The sequence below is a fragment of the Lithobates pipiens genome, unplaced genomic scaffold (assembly GCF_037356315.1).
Source record: "Lithobates pipiens isolate NorthernLeopardFrog02 unplaced genomic scaffold, aLitPip1_a1.2 Scaffold_25, whole genome shotgun sequence".
Taxonomy (NCBI): domain Eukaryota; kingdom Metazoa; phylum Chordata; class Amphibia; order Anura; family Ranidae; genus Lithobates; species Lithobates pipiens.
The window spans coordinates 10,295,845-10,311,217 of record NW_027507787.1 but is presented as its reverse complement, the minus strand read 5'-3'; the positions used below and the strand labels follow the sequence as shown (position 1 = coordinate 10,311,217).

Here is a 15,373-nt window from a genome sequence, read left to right as displayed (position 1 = left end):
GCTTATATCTGCAATTGTAGTAGTCTAAGAAAGAGATGATTTTTTAAACTAAAAAATTGCCTGATTAACTAAAAGGTGCTGCAGGTTTAGCAACTATGCAGTAATTTACTCTTACTGACTAAAGGCAAGCGGTTTGCACACTCATATGCAGTTTTATTTATTTTTAGTGGAAGACTATGTGTGCATGAATATACATAACAGCTATTTAAGATGAGATTCATAATAATTAACATGCATTATGTTTTTGCCAATACTTAAAAATATTAATGCTAATAATGTTTAAAGTTTACTATGGTGCTCTAAATAGAACAGATATGTGATCATAACTATCCAAAGTGATATTAATGTGTCAGTTTTTTCCTCAAATAAAAAAGAGGTTATACTTAACTGCTCTGTGCAAGGGTATTGTACAGAACTGCCCCTTTCCTCCTTTTTATCGGTCCGTCACCAACACTTGCCACTCCTTCTTCTCTCAAAGTGCCCTCTGTGCAAGTCATGTGCTGTGAGGGCACCCATGTGGGACATGCCCCCGAGCCGGGCTGTGTACGTCCATAGACACGCACAGCATTGTTTAGCTACGCCCTCGCTTTCTCCTCACAGGTTTTAACTGACAGCAAAAGCAGGAGAGCAGAGCGGGGCTGCAGATGGGCACAATGATGGATCAGGAGAAGATGCATATATATATATATATATGTATGTGTGTATGTGTGTGTGTATGTGTGTGTGTATGTGTGTGTGTATATGTGTATATGTGTATGTGTATGTGTATGTGTATGTGTATGTGTATGTGTATGTGTGTGTGTGTGTGTGTGTGTATGTGTATGTGTATGTGTATGTGTATGTGTGTGTGTGTGTGTGTGTGTGCGACAGGGACCATTCATAAATATGTTTTTATTTATATCAGGACATTTAGGTGACAGCTGAGTGTATTTATCAATATACTGTAAATACACTCTGTTATAAGTGTCACAGGATGTAAGAAACCATGAATCAGACCGAGACAGAAGTACAGTTAAATCATACTTGTTTAATAATAAAAGTAAATAGAACAAACGTAGTCAAAATATAGCCAAAGTTCGGTAACCGGAACGGATAGTTAGACAAGCTAGAAAATCAGGAAGCCAGGCAACAGCGTAGTGGAAGAGCAAGCAGGATCTGGAGCCAGAAGGAATGTCAGCCAAGCAAGTCTTTAAAAGGAACGCAGGAGATAGTCTCTATGATGTTGACCAAGGCAATGGATAGCTTAAGTAGGGAAGACTGATGAGCAGGATTTCATCAACAGGTGAGACAGCTTTGGGAAGGAAGGGCTGAGCCCAGCCTTAACAGTACCCCCTCCTCAATGACCCCTCCCCCTCAGAGGACCACCAGGTTTGAGGGGAAAACATCTATGAAAATCACAGCGGAGGACAGGGGAATGAACGTCCGAGGATGAATCCCAAGATGTTCCTCCAGACCGTACCCTTTCCAATGAACCAGGTACTGTATGCGCCCACAGAACCTACGGGAATCAACAATGGACTGTACTTCATACTCCTCATGGTTCTCAACCTGTACAGGGTGTGGTCGAGGCACAGAGGTGGTAAAGTGGTTGCAGACCAAAGGTTTTTAATAAGAAGACATGAAATACATTTGAGAAATGCATATTAGAAGGAAGGCCTAATACATAAGCCACTGGGTTAATCCTGCAAAGAATATGGAAAGGCCCAATAAACTGAAGTACGGACTTCAGAGAGGGAACACAAAGTCTGAAGTTGCGAGATGACAGCCAGACCGTGTCCCTAACCTGGTAGGAAGGTGCAGGCAGGCATCTGCGGTCAGCATGGAGTCTGTACCTATCATTAGCATGTCGCAAAGCCTCCTGGACTTGTGCCCAAGTGGAACAAAGACCACAGAGATGCTCCTCTAATGCAGGAATACTCTGTAGAACAAAAGAGTCAGGCAACATGGAAGGTTGGAAACCATTGTTCACCATAAACTGGGACAGCAGAATTCAAGGCACTATTGTGAGCAAACTCCGCCCACGGTAAAAGGTCTGACCAGTTGTTAAGATGGTCAGATATATAGCAACGTAGGAATTGCTCCAAGGACTGATCGGCTCGTTCTGCAGCCCCATTAGACTGCGGGTGATACGCAGAGGAGAAAGCAAGCTGAATTCCCAACTGTGCACAAAAGGTTTACCAGAACCGGGACACAAACTGACTACCCCTGTCCGAGATAATCACCTTGGGTAGCCCATGTAAGCGAAAGATCTCCCAAGCAAAAATGGAAGCCAGTTCCTTAGAAGTGGGCAACTTCTTAAGTGGAATATAATGGGACATTTTCGAGAACCGTCAACTGCCATAAGAATAACTATGTTGCCCTGATAGTTGGGTAACTCCACACGGAAATCCATAGACAGGTGGGTCCAGGTCCTCTATCCATTGGTTACAGGTTTTAGGAGGCCCACTGGAAGGGGTCGTTACTCTGAGCACACACGGAACAGGCAGCTATGAAGGCAGTTACATCAGCACGTAGACTAGACCACCAGAATTGTTGGGAAATGGCCTAAAAGATTTGATTCTTCCTAAGGTGGCCAGCAGCCTTGGAAAAATGGTAAGTCTGGAGCATGGCAGTACGGAGACTCTCTGGGACAAAGCAGCGGTCGCAAGGTTTCTCAGGAGGAGCATGGACCTGAGCAGCAAGAATTTTGTCACCCAAAGGAGAAGTAAGACTGGTACGAACCGTAGCCAGAATACGATCAGGAGGAATCAGTGGAACCGGAACAGACTCCATCTCGGAAGTGGAGGAAAATCGTTGTAACAGCCCTTACATTCTTAGTAGCAGGTAAGAATGAGACAATGTATTTGAAACTAGACAAGAAAAGAGCCCATCATGCCCTTCTGGGAGAGAAGCGTTTAGTCTCAGACAAGAATGTAAGATTCTTTTGGTCAGTAAGAATGAGAACCGGCACAGTGGTAACATCAAGGAGATGTCTCCATTCTTTTAGGGCTAAAATGATCACTAACAGCTCTCTGTCACTAATCTTATAATTGCACTCTGCAGGTGACAATTTCTTGGGAAAGTAGCCACAGGGATGCATAGCACTCTCAGAAGTAGAACGTTGAGACAGAAAGGAGCCAACTACAGTCTCAGAAGCATCAACCTGAAGGATAAAAGGTAACGTAGGACCAGGATGTGTCAACACAGGAGCAGAAACAAAGGCAGCCTTGAGACTCTCAAAGGCCTTAATAGACTCCGGCGACCAACTCTGTGGGTTACCGTCCTTTCTGATCAGATCAGTCAGGGGCTTGACTAGAGACGAGAAGTTACAAATAAACTTCTGATAATAGTTGGCAAAGCCAAGAAAACGCTGCAGAGGGAATAAACTCATGGGTCGGGGCCACTGTAGGACTGCTGAAAGTTTCTCTGGGTCCATCGAAAAACCAGCAGTGGAAATGACATAACCCAGGAATTTAACCTGTTTACGATGGAATTTGCACTCCTCCAATTTCCAATAGAGATTGTTCGCTCTTTGCTTCTGAAGCACACGACAGACATCGGTGTGGTGGCTCTCCAGGGACTTGGAAAATATGAGGATATCATTGAGATAAAACATCACACAACAAATCTCGGAGGACATTGTTAATAAATTCCTGGAAAACAGCTGGGGCGTTAGAAAGGCGAAAAGGGAAAAGGCATTACAAGGTACTCTTAAAGCGGGATTCCACTGCAGTTTTTTTATTTTTTTTTACCTGTGTCACTGGTGGGCGATTCCTACGGTGTCTTTGCAGCCACGATCGGCGTCTTTTTAACCCCCGGCATGACGATTTCATTGCTAAGGAAAACTTTTAAAAAAGCAGTCTGGCGGTTTCCATTTTCACTGTGGGCGTTTGAAGCCCACAGGCATTTACTTCCTGGATGTGATGATGCTGAGCTCCCAGCATCCACCGCTCCATCTCGCACATGCTCATTGAGTGTCCTCTGTTTTCCTTCCTCTTGCCTCATGTGCTATAGTGGTAATGGCAGATAGAGCTGCCTGCCCACTTTCAAAATGGCAATTTCGGCATGACTGTGTCCCCCACGGATTCCTGGGAAATAGCTAAAAAAGTTCCCAGGGACCATTGCGAAGCTGATAAACACGCCTACTCCCACGGGAGGAGAACCCGGAAGTCGGCATAAACATATAAAATAAAAGGTAAATACTGCATATTATTTTATTTCAATGGTCATAACTGCATCTATGTTCCAAAGCCATTTGAATAAGATGAACTTGCAATTTTCTGTACAAAACCGCTTTAATTGCCTGTTCTTATATTAAACACAGTTTTCCACTCGTCGCACTCCTTAATCCTCACAAAATAGTATGCCCCTCTCAAATCAAGCTTTGTGAAAACCGTTGCTCCCTTGAAGCGGTCAAATAACTCCGTAATCAATGGAATCGGATAGGCATTCTTAATCGTGAAGCGATTGAGACCCCTATAATCAATACAAGGTCTCAGTTCACCACTCTTCTTCTTCACAAAGAAGAAACCAGCACCAGCACGAGACAAGGATTTGCATACAAAACCTCAAAAGTGTGTCTGCAACATACTCCTCCATGGCCTTATCCTCCAAGACCGACAAAGGGTAAACCCGGCCATGATTGAGTATGGCACCAGGTTGAAGGTCAATTGCGCAATCATATGACTGATGTGGAAGCAAACTACTGGCTTGATCTTTGTCAAAGACATTGCTAAAATTGCAGTACTCCTCCGGCAGGGAGGAGAGTGAAGAGGTGCATAGAATCTTGGCTACCTTTTGGAAGCATGTCTTACTGCATTGTGATGACCAGGAGGAACCTCAGCACGGAGCCAATCAAAAGAGGGGTTGTGCCTCTGTAACCAAGGATAACCAATAACCAGCGGAAACTTAGCTGAGGAAATAAATTGAAATTGGATTATCTCATGGTGAAGAGCCCCTACAGCCATGGAAAACTGAACAATCTCATGAGTCACATGGGCAGGCTGTAGAGATCTCCCATCAAGAGCCTCAATGGCAAGTTGAGTGTCACGCAGCTGCATCGGAATTGAGTGCTTCGATACAAAGGCAGCATCAATGAACAGGCCTTCAGCCCCAGAATTGATTAGAGCCTGTATCTCGACAGACGATTCAACACAAGAAAGGGTAACTGAAACCAGGGGCTTATCCTTCTGGATAACTGGGGATGAAACAATGTCACCTAAGGTCTGTCCATAACAGGACCTCAAGGTTCGGGCATTCCCTGGACAAGTAGGACAAGACTTTAAAAAGTGACCTGCCTGGCCACAATAAAGGCACAATCTCTCCCTCGTCATAAGGGTTCTTTCATCCACAGAGAGACGTGTGGATCCCAAGTGCATAGGTTCATCTTCACAGACCGACTCGGTAGCAGGCAGCATGGGAGGTGAGGGAGGTAAGGGTGGGACTGCAAGTTCCGAGACAGACGTACAGGAAAGGGAGTCTTTCTCTGAGTCTGGAGTCAATGAGAATGGCAAACGTGATCAACTTCTCCAGCCTAGTGGGTATATCTCGGGCTGTTATCTCATCCTTGATGGTATACGAGAGACCATGAGAAAAAGCATCCACAAGGGCCTCATTGTTCCAAGCAACCTCTGCAGCCAGATTATGGAATTCAATGGCATAATCGGCAACAGTTCTCGTACAGTGATGGACGTGAGGCACTTGGCAGCAGAAGCGGAGTGTTCAGGGAGTGTCAAATACCCTTTTAAAAGAAGCCTCTTATAGAGGTAATACTCGAGGAGGGTGCCCGCACAGAGACTGGAGCAGCAGCAGGGACGGCCTGCAACACAGGTTGTACCGAAGCAGCCACAGTGGGAGATTCCAGGTGAGCTGTGCAACTCAGGAGCCTTTTGTAACGCCATGGCAAACTGATCCGTGCGGTGATCCTGCTCATCCAATCTGGAAAAAATATTACCAAGTGGATTGACTGCATCTTCTGAATTCATGGTCTTCGCCTACTGTCAGAAACCATGAATCAGACGGAGACAGAAGTACAGTTAAATCACCCTTGTTTAATAATAAAAGTAAATAGAACAAACATGGTCAAAACACAGCCAAAGTTCGGTAACCGGAACAGATAGTCAGATAAGCCAGAAAGTCAGGAAGCCAGGGAACAGCAAGCAGGATCTGGAGCCAGAAGGAATGTCAGCCAAGCAAGTCTTTAACAGCAACGCAGGAAATAGTCTCTGTGATGTTGACGAAGGCGAAGGCAGAGATCATCTAGGTTGGACGGCTTAAAGCAGAGTTCCACCCAAAAATGGAACTTCCACTTTAAGCACTCCTCTCCCCCTTACATATTGGCATGTAATTTGTTTGGGGGGGAGTGGGGGCTTCGTTAGGAGGGGGACTTCCTGTCCCACTTCCTCCTTCCGCCCAGGGACCGCCAAGGCGAGTCCACCTTTCACCTTAGGCAGCCCCTCCCTCTAGGCGATCTCCTGGGACACGTGACAGGTCCCAGGAGATCGCCTGTCCACTCCGGGAGAACAGCGAGATTCGTGAATGTGCTGGGGGGAGGAGGGGGAGAGGATCGGCGCTTCGTTCGGCCGCATCGCTGGATGGTGGAACAGGTAAGTGTCTGTTTATTAAAAGTCAGAAACTACACTTTTTGTAGCTGCTGACTTTCAATAAACATAAAAAGCCTGGAACTCCACTTTAAGTAGGCAGGACTGACAAGCAGGATATTAACAGGTAAGTCACTGTGGAGCGATAGGAACTGGCAATTAGCCAACAGCTGAGCAGTCAGCTTTGAGAAGGAAGGGCTGAGCCCAGCCCTGACACAGGACTGTCTTGATATAAATAAATAAAAAAAAACAAATAATTTATGAATGGTCCCTCTCACATAGGTCTTATATTAACTTTAAAGTGGTAGTAAACTGCAGGTGGTTAAAAAAAAATAAAAAATCCTGCAAGGCAATTGCATAATGATAGACTTACCTTATCTTCCCCCAGTCTTCCTTCTGGGTTCGTGGCTTCTGGCTACATTGATTGCTAGGGGCACGATGACGCCACTCCCGCCGTTTACAGGACAGGCTTTACACCTTTACATTTATTTTTTTAACTGTTCTTTTGTCAACTTTTTCATTTTATTTTTCATTCAGAAGTATTCAGCCCCTGATCTTGCAAGATCAAATCTCATGTCTACTACACATTGTGGCCATTCACTTATTTTCTCAGTCAGAGAAGAGAAGTGAAAATGTTAATTAACACACTCTCCTCTGAGATCTTTATATGCCGTGAAGGACCACGATGCATAAAGTCATTAACATTGCTGTTTAATAAGCATACACCCAAGTCTGATAAAGAACATAAATATCTCAGGTAAGGGAAAAAAGAATGTAATTTAATTATACATCAGTTGTGATTCTAAGTATATTTATTTTTTGCAAAAAGTGAAATAAAAAATAAAATAAAAAAGATGCCCACTTATGCAGCCACCCCTCCCTCAAATCTTTGTTCTCTTGTAGAGCAAAGGCGTCACAGGATCTTAACATCTGACACACATCCAGATATGTTGGATGCCTGCTCATCTACTGTGCTCTGTGGTTCGACCTGGAGCCTGATCATCTAAAAGGCAAGCTAGGCAGGAGCCTATAGCCCAATAGATTGCAAAGTGGCCCCGTTAAAAAACTTCATGCTTCTGCAATAAACCAGAGGGATAGTGAAAGTAGAGACCCTTTGTGGCACTTCAACTGGGAGGATGCACTTGTAGTTAGATGGTGTCTGTTAGAGCAAGCCATGCCTGTACAAATAATTCAAATAGGTTGGCTTCTTTGTGCCTATAACAACCCTTATCAATGTCAATTGAAGGGTTGTGGGACAGAGCTGCTACCCTACCCAGAGCCTCATTTTGCCTTAATCCATCTCTGGTGTTACTACTGTGAACTATAGTACTAAAGCAGCTGGCAGGCAGAACCACACCACACAAGGAAGAGCCGTACTAAGAATACCATTTGACGTATCAATAAACAATGAAACTACCACATTGGATGTTGAAGATTCTGCCTGGGGATTGGTGCTACAAAAAAGGCAAAGATTGAGGAATGGGCAGCAGGACAATTAAGTATAAACAGTAACTTTAAAGCTATGTTAGTGTATTGATGTGCCTTTATCCCATCATTGTCTAATATGATCTGTGCAAATTATATATTTCAGGATATTGGTTACTGGAAGATTATTATTTTTTTTGTACTATTTACACTTTTCTTGTATCTAAGCTACATACCTGAGATCATTTACTGGTGTAAATCTGCATATGGGTGTGCAAGAATGCACAAGAGTGTAAGCGTGTTTTACCAGCGAGAGTGATTAAACACACTGCTTATCCACAACAGCAGCAAGAGTACACCTTCAGTAAATTAGCCTTTACGTCTTTATTATGTGCACAAAACATACAGTATCTGCACTGCTTCTGGATGCCAAAATTGGCAATGGAAATATGTTTTTGCTTTTTTTAACAAATCAAATCATAATGCCAAAACTTCCATATAGTTTCAATGGCATTGAATGGGACTGTCTCATGCCACGTACACACGATCCGAATTTTGGTTGGAAAAAGCTCTGATGGTTTTCCCGACTGAATTCCAACAGGATTTCGCTCAAGCTGTCTTGCATACGCACAATCACACCAAATTCCGACCATCAAGAACGCGGTGGCATACAACACAACACATACGACAGGACTAGAAAAAGGAAGTTCAATACCCAGTAGCCAATAGCTACCGTTGTAGTTGAATCTGAGCATGCGTGAGTTTTTGCATACACACGATCGGAATTTTCTGATAGAAACTTTTTCCGTCGAGAAAATTGAGTACCTGCTCTCAATCTTTTGCTGGCGGAAATTCGGCCAGCAAAATTCAAATGGAACATACACACAGTCGCATTTTCTGACGAAAAGCTCCCATCAGTCTTTTGCTGGCCGAAATTCCGATCGTGTGTACGTGTAGGCTTGTTTATGACAGAGTAAGAAATGTTTAAAAACTCTAATTTAAAGGAACCCTTTCAGTAAACAAACATGGAGGCTGCCATTTTGTAAATGCTAGTTATCTGCATGTGATGCATGCCAGAAAAAGTTACCAAATGGACCATTTAACTTTTGCCCAAGTACAAACATGTATGTGTTATAGATAGATAGATAGATAGATAGATAGATAGATAGATAGATAGATAGATAGATAGATAGATACGAGGATCTGTGTCTTGTTGATCCTTTTTCTTCATTACTTGGGAGTCACTAACCCAGAACAGGTATATAGATCAGGATTTCGTATTTAACTTTCCCTATATTCATACTTATGAAATATCAGTAATTTGGAATGTATTGTAACCAGTGGCTCAGTATAATTGCCAAGCAACTAGCATCTTTATGGCAGCCGCCATGCTACTCCTATAGGCATATCTTTCAGTTTCCCTATGTTTGCTTTATTCTTGACTACCATTAAAAAATGTGCTCGTAGCAATAACAGAATCCATTTTTTTGTGTTGTGAACAAAACTAGCCATTACACACTAGAGATGTTGCTCTATCAATTAACCTTTCCAAACTTTTCTTGCTTCTAAATGCAATAACCTGAAAATCTGGAACAAATTGATTTTAACTGTCGGTGCAGGTACTTCTGCAGCTCACAATATAAACATATGAAAAATATTAGTGCTACATAGATAGGGTTGTTTTTTTTTTTTGTTTTTGTTTTTTTTTGCTTAATCACAAAACCATGGCATATCAAACATACAGTGGTGTGAAAAAGTGTTTGCCCCCTTCCTCATTTCCTGTTCCTTTGCATGTTTGTCACACTTAAGTGTTTCGGAACATCAAACCAATTTAAACAATAGTCAAGGACAACACAAGTAAACACAAAATGCAATTTGTAAATGAAGGTGTTTATTATTAAAGGTGAAAAAAAATCCAAACCATCATGGCCCTGTGTGAAAAAGTGATTGCCCCCTAAACCTAATAACTGGTTGGGCCACCCTTAGCAGGAACAACTGCAACCAAGCGTTTGCGATAACGTGCAATGAGGCTTTTACAGCGTCCTGGAGGAATTTTGGCCCACTCATCTTTGCAGAATTGTCCTAATTCAGTTACATTAGAGGGTTTTCGAGCATGAACGGCCTTTTTAAGGTCATACCACAACATCTCAATAGGATTCAGGTCAGGACTTTGGCTAGGCCACTCCAAAGTCTTCATTTTGTTTTTCTTCAGCCATTCGGTGGTGGACTTGCTGGTGTGTTTAGGATCATTGTCCTGCTGCAGAACCCAAGTTCGTTTCAGCTTGAGTACACGAACAGATGGTCGGACATTCTCCTTCAGGATCTCTTGGTAGACAGCAGAATTCATAGTTCCTTTTATCACGGCAAGTCTTCCAGGTCCTGAAGCAGCAAAACAGCCCCAGACCATCACACTACCACCACCATATTTTACTGTTGGTATAATGTTCTTTTTATGAAATGCAGTGTTCCTTCTACGCCAGATATACTTGGACACACACCTTCCAAAGAGTTCCACTTTTGTCTCATCGGTCCACAGAATGTTGTCCCAAAAGTCTTGGAGATCATCAAGATGTGTTGTGGAGAAATTGAGACGAGCTTTGATGTTCTTTTTGCTCAGCAGTGGTTTTCTCCTTGGAACTCTGCCATGCAGGCCATTTTTGCCCAGTCTTTTCCTGATGGTGGAGGCATGAACGCTGACCTTAACTGAGGCAAGTGAGGCCTGCAGTTCCTTGGACGTTGTTGTGGGGTCTTTTGTGACCTCTTGGATGAGTCGTCGCTGCGCTCTTGGGGTAATTTTGGGCGGCCGGCCACTCCTGGGAAGGTTCACCACTGTTCCATGTCTTCGCCATTTGTGGATAATGGCTCTCACTGTGGTTCGCTGGATTCCCAAAGCTTTGGAAATGGCTTTATAACCCTTTCCAGACTGATAGATCTCAATTACTTTCTTTCTCAATTGTTCCTGAATTTCTTTGGGTCTCGGCATGATGTGTAGCTTTTAAGGATCTTCTGGTGGACCTTACTGTGCCAAGCAGCTCCTATTTAAGTGATGCCTTGATTGTGAACAAGTGTGGCAATAATCAGGCCTGGGTGTGGCTAGAGAAATTGAACTCAGGTGTGGACAACCACAGTTATAGTATGTTTTAACAAGGGGGGCAATCACTTTTTCACACAGGGCCATGATGGTTTGGATTTTTTTTCACCTTTAATAATAAACACCTTCATTTACAAATTGCATTTTGTGTTTACTTGTGTTGTCCTTGACTATTGTTTAAATTGGTTTGATGTTCCGAAACACTTAAGTGTGACAAACATGCAAAGGAACAGGAAATGAGGAAGGGGCAAACACTTTTTCACACCACTGTAGCTCTTAGCTCTGCCATATGCCATTGACCATAATTACAGTGTTGTATCTACTCTGTGATATGTATGCTTATATTGTGCCATACCACCATGGGCACTTCTAATGTGCAGCCAGGACCGAAAATTGCTCCCGACACTTCTCTTACCCCACATACACATATTAAAAATGTGTGTTCCTAAGGGGAGCTTTGTATAAACATGTAGAGTTGGTGCTGCCACCCTCCTCATAGTTTCCTGGAAGTAGACAATTTATCTTGTTTTCACATGTTAGCACCACCTGGCATTCAGAAACTTGGTGCATACATTTAATGAACCTAAATGAACCAACACAATAGCAAATGTATATCATTTCCAATGTATGTTATTCCAGGCTTTTATCTCCCATTTAAAAATTATAGTTAGATAGTTCTTTGGCTGCTATTCATGTGATAGAATCCCTTTTAATAAATAAATATGGAGACTGCTATTTCTGTCTGAAAATACCAGTTATCTGGCCACCTGGCCATGTGTAGCTTAAAAAAAAAAAACTTGGAACAAGCATACAGCAAATAAAAGTTGGAGAAAAGTCAGAGGTCTTTATCTACTTGTTCCAGGTCAATGACACAGAACATAGTGAAGCCACGACAGCCTGAAAACTAGCAAATATCAGAAATAGCAGCCCACCAATGTCTCTCATTTCCTTTAAAGCAAACCTGTGCTTCCTTGACAATACAAGGCAAAACAACATGATTGCTTTATTGCACCCCCCCCCCCCAAAAAAAAAAAACACTCATCTACCCTTCATTACCTCATTGCTCTGTTAAGCCTCTGGTAGCAAGTTGCTCTAGTCAAGCCTACAAAGGGCTAAGGACTGTCTTCCCATTCCTATGTGACAGTGTTGGACAAAGCACCAGCACTGTCATATTAGAGGAAAGGGAATGAGTCGCATGCTACTCCATACCCAGAAGTACCAGGTCTATTTTTCTCTCCCAGCTGAACACAGCAGTGTGGACGTGAGTACGTACATGAGAAGAGAACAATAATACAAACTTGTTATGTTGCCCTACTTGGTCATAGTACAGGTTTACTTTAGGCTTACTAAGCCATTTACCTTCTTTAGGTAAGATTGCCCTAAGAGGAAATGACAGGCAGTGATCATTTACATATTTATTTAAGCTACGTTTTTGAACCCTTCTTTTTCCATTTTGGTTCAACCCTACTGTCAGTGTATGCCGTCACTTCAAATGTCCATTTATAGGATCACTAGCTATTCCAGTGAATATGTTCCAGTGAAGTGTACACCCATTTCTTATGCCTATATATTTATCTTTTTATTTTTATGCTCTTAAGTCGTATTCATACTTTACTTGTAAAGCAGGAATGCAGCTGGAAGAAGTTAAGAGGTAGGAATTCAAAAAAGGCAGATGCTACATAAATCAGGTGGTATGCTTTACTATTTTTGCACATCTGTGGTCATGCAACCTCTGTCATACATGAATACTGGAATATTTCCACACAAGTTTCCCTCTGTGATATGCTCTTTAACCTCCCTGGCGGTATAATTCAGTCTGGAATTAGGTGCTGAAAGCGGTACAATTATTTTGCACGGAAATCTGGCTTTTATTTTGTAGTCCTGTAATTCTTAGGAATAACGCTCTTAAATCTGTTCAAACCAGAGTCTAGCAGACATCCCGGGTATGATAAAGTTTATAATATAATAAAGAATAATAAAAATTATTCAATAATGTAATAAAATCCTAAAACACTGAAAAATTTACACTTTTTGGTTGCTATGGACAATCTCCAAATTCCAGGCAGTAAAAAACAGTATTTATAATATAAAAGTGCATGCAGGACATTGCACAGACCATTAGGGACAAAGGGGGTGTGTATTTTTTAATACAGCACTGTAATCTGTAAGATTACAGTGCTGTGTGTGTTTAGTGTGTTTTTAATTTTTTGAATTTGCCGCCGTTTTCCGCTCCCGTGCACCGTAACGCCGCAGGGAACGGAGCTCGGCGGCATTCGGCACTGTGAATCGAGCGGAGGACAGCTCGATCGCACAGCGCGGCGGACATCGCTGGATCCAGGGGACAAGGTGAGTAACGCTCCCTGTGTCATCCCCTGCATCGAGCGAAGCCATCCCGAGTCTGGCTCGGGGTTACCGCTCCTGTCAGTATATTCCTACCCCGAGCCAGACTCGGGATTACCGCTAGGGGGGTTAAGGTGTTTTTTTAAGTTTTTGTACTTATTCTTGAATTCTGTCATCTTAAGTAGGCCACTTAAGTTAATACGTGTAAGCCTCTGTTTATTCTGCTGCAACTTCCTTAGAGTTTGTTGGCTTATTATTTTCTTTATTAAAATTGCATTCCAACTGCTTGTTCCTATTAACTAGATTTACCTTGCATTTTATAAATACCATTTCAGTGCAAGCATTGGGTTACAGAGTTACCACCAATGCAAGTATTGGGTTACAGAGTTACCATCAATGCAAGCATTGGGTTACAGAGTTACCATCTAAAAGATGCTAATTGTGGCGTAACATCTTAGAACAAATACATAAAAGCTATTGTGAAAAAAAAAAATCTGAATTTTCTTGTTCACTTTGATATACCTTATTTTTTTGCCGTTTTAGATTTGATTGGTTCAGATGGCATCACCACTTTTTAACAAATAAAGCGATGCATTTGGAGGTAATACTTACGCATACAATGGCACTTAGTATTTGCTTGTTGTTGGGACTTGAACATGACAGTGAACAGTCCTTTACAGGTTGTTTATAATACCACCTGATGACAGAAGAAGTGGTAGTATTTTCTAAAAAGGTATCCCAGGACTCCAGCTGTTTAGAAATCGCCAGTGATTATGAGTTTTAGCAAAAAATTCCAAGTTAGGCTGAAGTGAAATGGCGTTAATCCGTAGAATGGCTTCAGTAGTATTCCCTGTGCCATTGTTGGGTAATTTCCTATTAGAGTACTGCACAGGAGCCCATCCTTGGTCACCACACTAGACAGTGATCACATCATGTTCTGCAGATGACAAATCCAGACAACCAGAGGTCACATTCACCTTTTTTTGGGGCCAAACGGAAACCAAGATGCTTACCTTCTAGTTTTTTTGTTTGAGATTGTTTCCATTAAAAAAATCAGTCTTGAAAAATCGTATTAATACTTAGGGTGGCTGTCCAAGGCAATATTTGTTTAGAGAGAAATATTTAAATATAAGGTGCATTTGGTATCTTTCCGGTTACTGGATAAAGGTCCATCAAAGAAAACCAAACATGTCTTTCTGAATTTTTCATTTGCACTTCCTCTAATGCCGTTCTCATTCTATGTTCCAGTCCTAAAAGGTGGACGAACCACCATAAATTAACTCTGCCGTCTTCTGTAGAAATGAACAGCGAGTATTAGGTTGAAGAGCAGAGTAATGAGGTAACTAGTAAGTTAAAAGCAGTAGTACAGAAAAAAGAGGAGACAGAGAACAACCGTAACAACTGCAATACACCTGAAATGTGAAAAAAAAAAGAAACATATTAGTACGTATTATTATTTTTTAAAGGAAAAATGTGTTATATTCTAACTATTCTGAAACTATAACAATAATAGCTGAAACCTTTGTAATGCTAAGTAACAGACAATGTTACCACTATTATGTATCACAATGAACGCTATAAATTACTATTCATATAGTTCAGCAAAAATATTTGAAAAAGACAGAGGTACATTTACTTAAAGCGGACCTTCACACTAAACTAACTCTCATATTGTCTTGACTCCTCTCCCTCCCTCTCCTACAATTGTATATGCATTTTGCTCTAATTTTAAATGTTTGTGCCTGGGGGCAAGAATGGCGTTTGCAACCCCCTGCCAGATTCTGCGCATGTGCTGCAGGGCTTGCAGCACATCTGTCCGTGTATGGCTTTTCCTGTGCATGCACAAAGTTGGCTATTGCAGAAGTCCCAGTACTTCACAAAACCCATTGCACATCTGCCCAAGTAACCTAATGCTGGCACCAGAGCAGAGCTGAAGCCA

General features: G+C 42.1%; 1 long non-coding RNA gene across 1 annotated transcript in view; it reads right to left on the bottom strand.

Annotated features, from left to right (window-relative positions):
• Positions 1 to 11,285: 11,285 nt before the first annotated feature.
• Positions 11,286 to 15,373, bottom strand: part of LOC143930092 (uncharacterized) — a 110,613-nt gene continuing 106,525 nt past the window's right edge. The window contains exon 3 of the long non-coding RNA XR_013262706.1: positions 11,286 to 14,846. This is a non-coding gene — a long non-coding RNA (uncharacterized LOC143930092). The remainder of the gene's footprint in view (positions 14,847 to 15,373) is intronic.